The sequence below is a fragment of the Triticum dicoccoides genome, chromosome 7A (genome assembly GCF_002162155.2).
Source record: "Triticum dicoccoides isolate Atlit2015 ecotype Zavitan chromosome 7A, WEW_v2.0, whole genome shotgun sequence".
Lineage (NCBI taxonomy): Eukaryota > Viridiplantae > Streptophyta > Magnoliopsida > Poales > Poaceae > Triticum > Triticum dicoccoides.
This window is the reverse complement of record NC_041392.1, coordinates 441,323,302-441,335,313: the sequence shown is the minus strand read 5'-3', so window position 1 is coordinate 441,335,313 and position 12,012 is coordinate 441,323,302. Positions and strand designations below refer to the sequence as shown.

Genomic DNA, 12,012 nt, shown 5'->3' with positions numbered 1-12,012 from the left:
CACGGTTATTTTAAATAATTCAGAAAACTAAGTGCATTAAATAGCGTGGCCGCATGTCCTTATATTATTGATACTTTCCTCATCAACTAGAGTCAAGTAGGTCTATTGTTATGTGCGCTAGTACGTGAAGTTAACGTCTCGAGCTCGAATCCTGGACAGGGTGACTTCTATTGCGCTTTTTCGCTCGTTCAGGTTGTGGCAACCGGGCGCATCGACTTTGTTGGGCCAGGCCCAGGTGGGCACCGCGCGGGCGCCAGTACCTGTTAGCGGCGCTAAAAGCGCTGCTTAGGAGCTCCCTATGCAAAGCCGTGTGATTCGCGTAGCAGCTTCAGGGCCCGTTTCCTACTCAGGCCCGGTCGGTCTCCCTCTAATCTAGCACCGCCGTAAAAAAAAGACAAAACCGGTCGCACGACTCTCGTCCCTGCCCGCACGACCTCCCCCTCCTACTCCTCCCGCGTCGTTCGCCACCCCGCAAACTCCGTTAGCCGCCCTTCGCCGCTGGAGCCGCCGCCCGCGGAAGCCTCCGCGGGAGCAGCTGCGGGAGCCGCTCGCCGCTGCAGCCGCCACGGGAGAAGCAGCGGGAGCCGCCGCGTGTCGCCCTTCGCCGCGGGTCGCCGCCGGAGCCGCCCCTCCCCTGGATCCGCTCGCCGTTGGTCGCCGCCGGAGCCGCCCCGCCCCTGGATGCGCTCGCCGCTGGTCGCCGCCGGAGCTGCCCGTCGCGCCCCCACTCAGCTTGGCCTCCGCCCCGCCGTCCCCGGTCCTCAAGCAAGTAAGTTTGCCTTGCGCTCTGAAGCTCAACCATTCCTAATCTGCAAACTAACCGACCTTAGAGTCTGATGAACCGTCAATTGGATGGACCGATGAAGCACGAGGGAGAAAGATGTGGTTGTGTCCAGACTCCACTCCAAAGAGGGCAAAATAGTTCAATAATTTTCGAAATTGATGCTATTGCCTGAGATATGATGCTTGCACACAAGAGAAGTTCATGCTTGTGATTGCAAAATCGGTGTATATGTAAAGATCTTCTCCTGGTTTCATGAATTGGTTGGGATTTTTGGAAAGTCTCACTTGGGCAGGACAACTATGGTCTTGATTATATGTATGTTGACTTTCCAACTTTTCTTTTGAGCAGGCTACTTCAATTTTAGGTGAGCTGGCAGGGATCACAAGCATCGGTGTTGCATTCTTGAATCTCACATACACAGTTAAGCAATGTTCTCCCTCACATAAAGTCCTTTTAGTGCATGTAGAGTTTTGCTCACTTTCTTTCTAGCTAGCTGCCGCATTCATTTCTTTCCGTGGCACCGTATAGTTTATACCTCAGAGAGGTCATTTTAGTGCATGATGTTCTGGTGTAGCTACCATTAGCTTTACTGGAGCAGAGCAACATTTAATAGGAATTCCACCATAAATATTTACCCAGATACAACATTCTTCTCTGGAATTTGAGTTTTTTTCGAGAAGGTTTTGGATCTAAGGATGAGCTATCAGTGGTACTGATTATACAACGAGTTTGTACAAAATGTTCGCTGGTGTTGGGTGTTTACCTTTTATCACTTCTATATCCCCTTATTGTGTTTCTCTGTTTCTAGAAAGTAGGCCATTCGTTCCAGGCTTTCAAGTTTGTGCTATAACCTAAAGGAGAAAGAGTTCATTATTGACCAGCAGTTAAAAGCAGGTTCAGTTTTTTACCTCATTTTCCATCCCCACAGTAGCACTTTCTGTTAGTTCGAACAATATCTCAATGCATTATTTACACACCTAGCTTGTGCTCTGTGCCCAGAATTGGTAAACTGTAGCCGTGATAATACTACACTGTATTCAGAAATAGCAGGAGATAAAGCTAGGTGTTGCATATAGGCCGGTGGTGAACCCTTTTAGAGCTGACCTTCCTTCAGAGTTGGATATCATCTACAGTAACCTCACTGCATCCATAGATCAACTGAATAAACAAAAGGCACTTAAGATCTTTATTGGTATCCAGGATGTGTTGTCTGACCATCTAAGCAAACTGGCCCACTATGCTAAGGAATTAGGACAATTCAGTTACTTGACCGGACTGTTTAGCATGCAGAAATTGGAAGCAGGCTTAGAAAAACACCACCAAGCTTGAAAGCAGAAAAAGATGCACACACTCACCATTATTATCTTCCTGTGATAATTTTAGGCTTGTAACAGGAAACTTGAAGAGGCAATTTTAGTTGGTGGTGTGCTTTACAATTTCATATTGTTGTTCGGTGTTTCTCCATAATCATGTCTTCTATTTTTTAGAATTTTCTAGCATATGAACTATCACATGAATTTTCCTAGCTCCAATGGTCGCGCCGCCCAGGACGTCGGCGGCGGAGACGAAGGCAATTTGTACTGAGACGTCGTGGCCGAGCCGCAGGACCTCCGCCTTGACGAGCTGCTGGACCTAGGCCTCGACGAGACGCCGGACCTCGGCCTCCCTCTGGTTTTCATGGTACGGTCCCTTCCCCTCTCCACCAAATCTTGACTTGTGTGTTGTTCTGCTCTGCACTGATTGTATTGCCATTGTTATAACTCTTCTAAATCCATTTTTGATATGGTGGCCCGCTCCAGCTGGAACAGTTTTGTAGAGACAAATTGGAAGAGTGCAGCTGCCCTGGCTCATGGAATTGGAAGAATTTATGCTTTTTTCTACTCAAAAAGGAAGCTATTTTTTCTGAATCATAGAAAGGATGCAACTTTGTCAGGGGTAGTAGATACAAAGTTCAGTGTCTACAGCATATAAACCGGAAGCCGTGCTTCCGGTTTCAGCATATAAACTTTTTTGGTCATATAATCTGAATTTTTACCATTTCACATAGACAACCTATCATTTGTGGTTCACCACATTTACATGCTCTGATTCCCACGCTCATGCGAACAAGTATATGCTAGAAATTTCAAAGTATCGTGTCAGTTAGAATTATCACATGGGTAGCCATTTTCTCCATGAAAATACCTCATGTAATGCTATGTTCCATATTTTCTACATTATGATAAGTTCATAGTTTATATATTGTTTCAACATTATATTTTGTACTGAGACATGCAGCCATATATTCTATTTCTACTTCAATATATTCTCCCATGTGCATTCTAATAGACAATTGGCCCTCTTCTTTTTTTGTGATAATGATAGTCCTTGATGAAATGCCACCAAGTTAGTCTACTATCTCAAGTCAGATTCGATAATAATTTATTTTACATTGCCATCTTTCTTGATTACGTACCGTGTCGTTGCAGATGATCTCAGGTAATCAGATCCAACACCCAAATTCAATTTGAGTTGCTTTTAAATGCTTCTGGGAGGCATATGATGTTGATATGCTACATTGTAGTTTATGTTTGGTAGGCTATGATATTTTTGCCCTAAACTGTCACATTTCTTAATTCCAAAATTTAATTGTTGTAGGCTGAACATGAGCATGTCTGTTTGTGGTGTTGAGGTAAAGCTCAGTTTGTTACACAGCAGAGCCAAGGGCATGTCATGGACCAAGTATATCAAGTTGGGCAGCGTGTGCAGGTCGACATGCTATAGTAATATGCTTTTTAAACTGCTACAACGCATGGCCATTCGGCTATTATCTAAATTAATGCTTATATTGTTAGCATAGACCTTTCAGCTAAATTTGCAGCCATGATGTTACATTGCCAATATTTTAGAAAACTGTAATTTGCTGCCATGATGTTACACACGTGCAGGTCTATGGTGGTGTCATGAATTTAGGGGTACATCTCCTTGCACTCAGGTGGAAGAAATTCCTCGCCCTCAAGTCCAACTAATTCAGGACCTGCATCTCTGATATACCGTGGTGATTCAAGCTTACTCTTGATCTGCCCACTACTTTCCATTCCATTTCTTGGATGAAAGGAATGTTGGTTTAATTTAACATGCTGTTCAATCTCAGAAGCACTTGATGTGCTCAACTGCTGATATATACAAGAAATACCGGATCTTGATGAAGATGGTAGTACACTTCATTCACAATTTAAATTCTTAGTGTATCTATCATCATGTCCAGGTTGGTTCCTTTGTAAACACATTTTAGTATCATTATCCATTCAGTGTTCTGTTTACAGTGTACTATTAAATGCCATTTTCCATGTATATTTTTGTTGATTGTTGTTGGATTTGGAGGCAAACTAATTTCCTCAAGTATGAATTATCTGCCATCTATATGACTTCGAAATCTTCATTTTGAAATTATGAAAGTTTATTCCGCTCTTACATTAAGCAAGTGTTTAGAGGAAGTTTTGCTTTTGTTTAGGCTCGAGAAACAAACTATCATGCAGCTTCTCTTCCAAAAATGCATAGCAAAATTTCAGGGACCTGCAGATAGTTTCTTGAGTAACAAATTTTAGGAGGTATGACTAATTTTCTTATGATAGTTCAGACATGCTGCCAATGAAATTCATCCTTTACAGAAAACAGCAAGTTGTTTATTCATGTGTTGTTTTGTTATTAGACTGTAAGGATAAGTTACCTTTTTGTTTTTACTGCACCAAGGTTAAAAGCTTTGTTTTCTTTTGATAGCTGCGCCTTTTTCTTCTACAATTTAGTTTCTCAAGAGTATGCCAGAGGCGTATCATACTTTTATAGAAGAGAGCAAAGACAATGTACAAGAAGCCTCGAAATGAATGCGAACATCCACTCTCGGCCACACCCCATTACAACCAAAGCCGGTGTACTCTAAACACCCCAGATTACGGATAATTGTTTACAGATATTCTCACAGATTTGGGATGTAACAATGGTTAATCTGCTCTTCATGTTTTTGATAATTGCTTTGACCATGTGTTAATTAGGCATTACTATGTATCCGGCTTTTTCTAAGATATCTTTTATGCCATCATTGCATTGAACCATGAGTGAAGCAATGATGTAAACAACTCTGGGGTATAACCATTTGGCTGCTGGACTAAACATATATCTTTAGGACATATTTCAAAACACAAAATTTCATGATGAAAATCAGCTTGTCCATTTTCTTATATGGCTTGACTCTGTTCAATCTTACAGAGAAAGGGATTGTTTTCTTCTTTTGTGACATGACAAGAAACAAGGTCATGTGTGAGACAGAAGAGGCAACTGATTTGGCTCTTCATCATGTTGAGACTGTTGCAGCCATGTGTTATGTGTCAATTTCTTTGATGGGACAGAGGAGGGTGGAATGGGGATGATATGGCTAAGAAGTACTCCCTCATTTAGTGACTACTAGGGTGTCTGTACTAGCAACATAAGTTACATAAATTGATTGATCTTGAACTAATTTGCACATTCTTTATTTGCCCGTCATTTAGTTTTGCTTCCATCCGAAAAACATTATAAATCAGTAATAAAGACATGCGCGGATGAAAAATTATGTAAACATTGGACAACTATTTATTGATAATTATTTGATGACAATTGAAACGTGTAAATATTGGACAACTATTTATTGATAATTATTTGATGACAATTGAAACGTGTGTTGCATGTGTATGTTTACTAGTAAATATAATAAGGAATACGGGTATCTCTGCTGATTTGGCCTGGTATACGAACTGCTCGTCACGAAAGAAACCGCGGAATCCTTGCCGAGGAGAAAAGATCCCGCGCCCCTCGATCCTCGATGGTCGACCTCGAGAACCCGGACCTGGAGGAAAACCTCGTCGCGGCGGAGCCCTGGGTAGACAGGCTAAGACTATACTTTGACAATGACGACCTATACCCCGGCGGCGGCGGCGGCGGCGTTGCCGCTGATCTCGAAGCCTTGGAGGCCGAGCCCCAACAGCACAGCAGGTGTATCTTCATGTGCCTTCTGGCGTGTGCCAGTGTGATGTTTATGGGTTTCTTCATGGCCCTGATCCAGGTCTATGAATCCCACTCAACGACGGGATGGATAACAATCGCCGTGCTCGTCGGGGCAGCTATATGCGAAGTTGTTGTACTCTGTCTTCTCTTAATTACAATTCTTGTCTTTGCCGAGTTCTTCGTTGGGAATCCAGAGGGACGTAGGCTGGTAGATCGGTTGATCTAATCTGATGTGCCACAATGATGATACATACCTAGGAGCTAGGAGGTGTATTTTTCCTGTTTTTTTCATATGTTGTATTTGTTCCTGTTTCAGTTAAAATTACGATACTTGTCAACGTAATGAAAATAAAAGGACGCCGTCACCTACTTTCTTTAAGGGGTTAAAACCAAGATTTATTGATCAAATTTCACATGGTGTGGGATATAAAATAGATCATGGGGTTTGACAAGCCATCCAAACATGCCGCCCCTGATCCACCAAATGAGAAAATTTGACTAACCTATTGGCATCGTCATTAGAAGCTCTGCCTTCAATAGTAAACTTATAATTAAAAGATAACAGTTTTGCTAAAGCACGTCTAGATGTGCTCTAAGTATATGTCATTGATTTTAAAATCCTCGTGCTTTGAAAATCCGTTCTCACAACGAAACTACCGGCATAGGGCCCTCAAGTATCATATGTCTACTGTCCATAGTCTTTGCATGAATGTGGAATATGTAGGTTATTGCAGTATCCATAAAGCGGAGCCAGCACTCATCTTAGGGCATCTCCAACGTTAATCTATAAATTTGTTCCCGCATCCATCTGCGGACAAGGGCACTAGTCCGCAGACATAGATACGAGAGCCCGGCCATCTAAAGTTATCCGCATATGACCAGTTACATTTCAAATGAAATTCAGTAAAAATGAACAAATTTGATTCAAACCTAAACATTTCAAATGAAATTCAATAAAAATAAACAAATTTGATTCAAACCTAAACAAGCCTGGCATTTTTAACATAAAAAGTATGCTTTTCATCAAAATGGAGCAAATTCTTTACATCTAGACATTTTTCTACTAGACCGGACTCTAAACCTAGACTAAAATGACCGCCAGCGCCCGTTTCCCATCTCCGGCCGGCCATGAGCCCCGAAAAATGAAGCCTCGTCCCCTTCACAACCTTCCGCAGCCCCTCCGCTGACATGTCTTCCCCATGTCCGACAGCCCACTCGTCGGACTGCCGGATGCCCTGGAGGGATTCAGCTAGAGGGGAGGAATGCCCCCGCTTCTCCCGTACCTTCCCTATGTCTTGCAACCACTCATCGGAGTGGCCTCCACTTTCGTGAAGCATGGATCAGGGTTGGTTTTTGGGGTGGGTGAGGACAGTGACCTGCGAAGAGGGCAAGACACGCCGGCAGGCCCTTCGTGGGACCCAAGCGGCGGCAGCCTCCCATGATCTACTTTTCCTTGATGTCGGCGGCGTCCGCGGACATGCTGGCCACCTCGTTGATCTCCACGATGCCGACTAATTTCTCCGCCAACAGGGCGCAACGGCGGATGGCGCAGGAGGAGCGGTATGACACTGCCTCGTCCACGACAGCATCTTTGCCCGTGCCACCATGATCCTCCGCGAGCTGGCTTGGAGCAGCGACTTGCTAAACCACTCGCCGACTTGGAGCGGCCACATGCTCCTCCGCGCGCAAGCCTGCAGCCTCACTCGTGGTACTGACGGCCTCGAGCGGCGAGGGAGGTCGAGCGGTGATTTGCCTAGCTCGTATCCGGCGGGCTAGGCGGGCCACCCAGCCGGCTTGTATGCCGAAGAACCTCTCTTCCTGCTCGTCGGATACCATGGTAAGTGTGAAGAATATGGTGCAAGGAGGAGGTGCGGTGTGGTTCTTGTCTGGCGTCCGGCCTCGTTTGAATAACCGGTGGATGCGAGGAGCCAACCGACATTATGTTTACTGTCGGTCGGCTCGTGAACGGATGTGCGGTTGGAGTAGGTTCCTCACACATGTGGCTTTAATGAATTCAGGCGAGCAGGCATGTTCAGCTTAGCGTGTAGCGGGCGACGCTCTCTCGACCGACGCACCGCTTCAGTGTCGGTGCTAGTGACAGGTCGGATCCGCTCTGGGCCGGCGTTAATGTGGAACAGCCGCTCACTGCGGCATGAATGCAGGCAGCTGACATCGGGCAAAAAAACATGTAGGCATGGCAGGAGGGGGTTTGGGTGGGCCAGTCAGTCAGAAGTGCACATGGCAATGGTCCAGATGCCCTCAACCCCTCCCCTCACTTTGTCTCCGGCTTGCGGAAAAACATGCGTCCGGGCCATCGAGCAGATCGATACAGGCTCGCCCCCTCCCCCTCATGTTTTGGGTGTGTGATCCGGGCGTATGCATGTTGTAATAGGGTCTGCATTATGCACGCCGGTACGTATCTCTAACACCCTCAAGCAATCTACCAACAAAATAGGTGAGGACGACCTTGTTCCTATTGACGACACTCATGTCGTGCATCGGCGATGAGATTAGCTTCAGGTCTTCACAACCCCTCTATTTGGCTCTCCAGCTGCGCGATCTTGTCCTTGTATCGCCGACCAAGGCCCTCGAACTTGCAACCGATCAGCAGGTCGGCAATGCCCCCGCATCGTGCCGCTGTCCTGTCACGAGGCACACGAGCAGTCAAGGTTGTCAGAATCGCGATTTTGAATCGGATCGGAGCTTCGATGGTAGGATCGCAAATCGTAGAATCTTCACTATCAGGATCGTAGAAACGTATATTCTATGCCTAAAATCGTAGAATCATAGTGGTTCGTTTGGATCATAAAGTCGTAGAATCGTAACAGGATCGCGATTCTGACAACCTTGCGAGCAGTGCACTCGCTCAATGGTGGCATGTTCGCCTAGAGACGCCGAGTCCCCTGAGTAGCGCTTGGATGCTGACTGGCCCGATGATTGCGCCATGACGCGATATGAGACGGGGTTGTGCCATGGCACAATAATGGCGGTGCCGCAGCGGGAGATGCTGGGGTGAGGGTGGACTCGACCAAATAACGATGATCATTGTCGGCAAAAAAGGTCGAGAGTATCTCCATTGGGCGAGCCTCGATTAATTTCGTTTATTGTGTAAGCCTAATATAAAATGACTAAAATGTCCTCACGCCTTGGGTCAACCATTTCTGGGAAATTTACTACCATAACACCTTACCAGGAATGGTGCGGCCTTTTGGTGGAAGTCAATGCTTAAGCTCCTATTTACAAGGAGTTTGCTATTTGCAAAGCTAACTCGGGAAATGCAACTCTTTTTTGGTCTGACTGCTGGTGGGGCCAACCACTTATGATAAAAATTCCTGAGCTAATTTCTTACTCCATCAACAACACTGTGGCTTTTCAACAAATTCTTAGTGCACAGAACTTGGCAAAGCATTTTCACACACCTATATCTTAGCAAGCATTTCGACAATATAATATCCTTCAAGAGCACATTCTAAAGAGACATGTTTCAAATGCCACAGATTATTGGGCGGTGAAAGGAACAACCAGAGGATACTCTTCCATCAAAATGTACAAACATATGATGGGGCCTAGTACAGTCCACTCCTTGTTCGTTCGCATTTGGAAAACTTCTTGTAGATTGAGACATAAGATTTTCCTCTGGATCCTACTCCATGATAGGGTCTAACACAAGGAATCTACTTAACAAAAAGGCAATGCACCCGGATAATTATAACTACTAGATCACTGATGGCGCGCGTTGCTGCGCCCGTCTATTTTGGTAATAAAATTATTATTATAGTAACAACATCTAGTTAAGAAAGCTCATGTAGCTGTGGAATTCATTTGTCCACATTTACTGACAGAATTCATTTGTATGCCTTACCGATATATAAATCATAATCCATTGTAGCATTGAAGACACAATTCAGCAATCGATGACCTTTTAACTGAAGAAATCAGAAGAGATGCACCATGGTCAAGGTAACTAATAGCTCTTGATTGAGAAACACCCTTGATCCTTCAGCATCACTTTACTCAAGAGCAACAAGCAGTTCAGGAGTTACCTGAACAATGGTTAAGGTCACTTGTCAGGAAGCCTTGAACCCTGCAATATAGCAGAAGAGTAAGGAAATGTGATTTAATACACAACATCACAAGACAAAATATTCTACATGCCAATGTACTAACAGTATAACGCCAATGCAAAACTTACTCTGAGCAACCATTGTAGCCTTTCCAAACTTACTGAAATTTGAAAATCATGTTCATAAACGTAGATGATAATTACACTCGAGTAAGCCTACACACAAAACAACCTTGGACTTGAATACTTTTGGTATTCAAATCATAACATTGCTTACCTAAACAAACAAGATCTACTATATTTCCATTTTCCACATCTACATTTTATTATTTGGGGTAAACCTCCCATTGACTATTAAGGCTAACCTTGAAGCTAACATAGAGATCACTTAGAGCATGTTCGGACTCCCTCCGTCTCCGCAACTCCATTCCGGAGCGGAGCGGTATGCAGTTGTAATTTATGGAGCAGCTAAGACGATGCTCTGCCCGCTCCACTCCGTGATAGAGGAGTGGAGGGTTGCCGAACATAGCCTTAGATGACAATAATCTGAATTTCCTTGGCCAAAACTAAGATAACAATGTTTGGACATTTGAGTCACACAGAATAGAAGCACGCAGGTAGAGAAAATAAAGATGTGTAGAAATATTAGGGGCAAAGTGACACGGCTGCATCTCAATAGTATTATCCAAAAAATAATAGAACCAGGCAACAAATCCTGAAATTAAGAACCACGAAAGCAAGTACTCAACATGGCATGCAACTAATTTAGATACAACACACTGCATGTTTAGCAGTACTCACTAATTAACATCTTAGTACACCAGCTTTGGTAGGAGAGTATCAAAATGTGTAGAGCTGCCGAAAAGAAGCTGCTGCTTAGTTGCACTTTGGGTAAAAAAATGATTTCAATTGGGCTTTAGATTCCTGTAGCACTTTTTGATGACATGAACAACCTCCTGTGTGATGCTAGCATCATTAGTGTAAAGAAATTTGTAAGATGAGTTGGGTAAAGAAATCACAGGAAGTCTGTACGACTTACACAATTCTCATTTGGACAAACGAAATTCAGTTACTCAAGTTTGAAAACTTAATGTTTGGATTTCTTGAGATATAGAAAACTGATGGGTCCAGATGAAAGGACCTGGCCAGCAGCATTGATGTTATTACATAGAAGTGCACTGCTAAGGTAAGTTGTTAGTGTGGACAGCTAACATATTGACAACCAGTGCATGTTTGCAGAGCGTAATCAGAGAATTACATATAAAAACCTTCATCGTAAAACATGAGAAATTCAAAATGAACATAAAGAGTCGAACATATACCTTGATATAATCCTTGAAATTTTCCATTGGGGTTTCAATTAGCTGTGCAAGCAATCAAAAAGGAAAATGCCCATCAGACATAGAATCAAATATACTATAAGAATAAAAATAATAAGTTAAGTTTAGATGCATAAGTTAAATTACATGGTCATAGGCAGCACATAAGTAATCGCATTTGGTGGTACTTGCCCATTAGGCCACAAGAGCTTCTATGGGATGAAAACAATATCAAGCAATTGCATATCCAAGCCATGTGAGTCTGGTTTACATACAAGAAAAGAAATGCATTGGAAAGCTCTGCTTACATCGAGAGGGAGAGAATAAATCATAAATCATAAATCTGCAGATTGATTTGATGTTTGTTTGGCGAATTGGATTAGAGAGATGCCAGACATTGCGGCACAGATTATGTGTGCCCTCACCTTTGGCAAGCTGCTCGGGCTCGTCGCTCACCTGTTTTGCATGCGCCTCAGTGCCTACACATCAAACACGTACAATAGATCAGGGAATATCAAGCATGCTTGTGTGCTAGCTATTAGTTCACCACCGAGTCACTTCCTCCATCCTCTACATGTTTGTGTATCTCTCCGCATTCTGCAAAGAGAAGATTGAGATATTACAAATGTCCTTGCTAGTATATAGAAGCATCATCAAGAAACATAATCATTTGCCTGGTGTGCTGGCATGAGGTTCATCAATATCCAACTCTAGAACGAATAAACTCATAATACAAAGAAATATATCAAAAATTTAACAAAGCTTATTTGTGATTAGAAGGATTGGGCATTACATTCAAGATTGTGACCACAACATCCCTTTTGTTC

At 43.6% G+C, this 12,012-nt stretch overlaps 1 long non-coding RNA gene across 2 annotated transcripts; it reads left to right on the top strand.

Annotated features, from left to right (window-relative positions):
- Positions 1 to 486: 486 nt before the first annotated feature.
- LOC119331462 lies at positions 487 to 4,182 on the top strand. 2 transcript variants are annotated; one of them, XR_005160520.1, is made up of 3 exons: positions 487 to 769; positions 1,133 to 1,204; positions 1,593 to 4,182. It is a non-coding gene; the product is annotated as an uncharacterized LOC119331462 (long non-coding RNA). The 2 variants fall into 2 exon arrangements; XR_005160519.1 differs by having other exon boundaries at positions 1,133 to 4,182.
- Positions 4,183 to 12,012: the final 7,830 nt, after the last annotated feature.